This window comes from Arachis stenosperma, chromosome 5 (assembly GCF_014773155.1).
Source record: "Arachis stenosperma cultivar V10309 chromosome 5, arast.V10309.gnm1.PFL2, whole genome shotgun sequence".
In the NCBI taxonomy this organism is placed as follows: Eukaryota; Viridiplantae; Streptophyta; class Magnoliopsida; order Fabales; family Fabaceae; genus Arachis; species Arachis stenosperma.
Window position 1 is genome coordinate 109134046 of NC_080381.1, and position 796 is coordinate 109134841.

Sequence of the window (796 nt, forward strand, 5' to 3'; positions counted from 1 at the left end):
ATCAAATTGACTTACTGAGTCAATATTTTGTGCTGAGCCAGTATGGCATTCAGAGTGTCAATCTCAAGAACTCCTTTCTTCTGATTCGTCCCATTGTTCACAAGATTCCTTTCAGAAGTGTACATGAATTGGTTATTTGCAACCATTTCAATTAGTTCTTGAGCTTTTGTAGGTTTCTTCTTCAGATGAAGAGATCCTCCAGCAGAGCTATCCAATGACATCTTGGACAGTTCAGACAGACCATCATAGAAAATACCTATGATGCTCCATTCAGAAAGCATGTCAGAAGGACACTTTCTGATCAATTTTTTGTATCTTTCCCAAGCTTCATAGAGGGATTCTCCTTCCTTCTGTCTGAAGGTTTGGACCTCCACTCTAAGCTTACTCAATTTTTGAGGTGGAAAGAACTTTGCCAAGAAAGCATTGACTAGCTTTTCCCAAGAGTTCAGGCTTCTTTTAGGTTGTGAGTCCAACCAAATCCTAGCTCTGTCTCTTACAGAAAAAGGGAATAGCATAAGTCTGTAGACCTCAGGGTCAACCCCATTAGTCTTGACAGTGTCACAGATTTGCAAGAATTCAGCTAAAAACTGATGAGGATTTTCCAATGGAAGTCCATAGAACTTGCAATTCTGTTGCATTAGAGAAACTAATTGAGGCTTAACCTCAAAGTTGTTTCCTCCAATGGCAGGGATAGTGATGCTTCTCCCATAGAAGTCGGGAGTAGGTGCAGTAAAGTCACCCAGCACCTTCCTTGCATTGTTGGCATTGTTGTTGTTTTCGGCTGCCATGTCTTCTT

The 796-nt window shown here is 41.0% G+C and overlaps 1 non-coding gene across 1 annotated transcript; it reads left to right on the forward strand.

Annotated features, from left to right (window-relative positions):
- The first annotated feature begins 275 nt into the window (after positions 1-275).
- On the forward strand, positions 276-383 carry LOC130983546 (small nucleolar RNA R71). The gene has a single exon (XR_009087531.1). It is a non-coding gene; the product is annotated as a small nucleolar RNA R71 (small nucleolar RNA).
- The last annotated feature ends 413 nt before the right edge of the window (positions 384-796 follow it).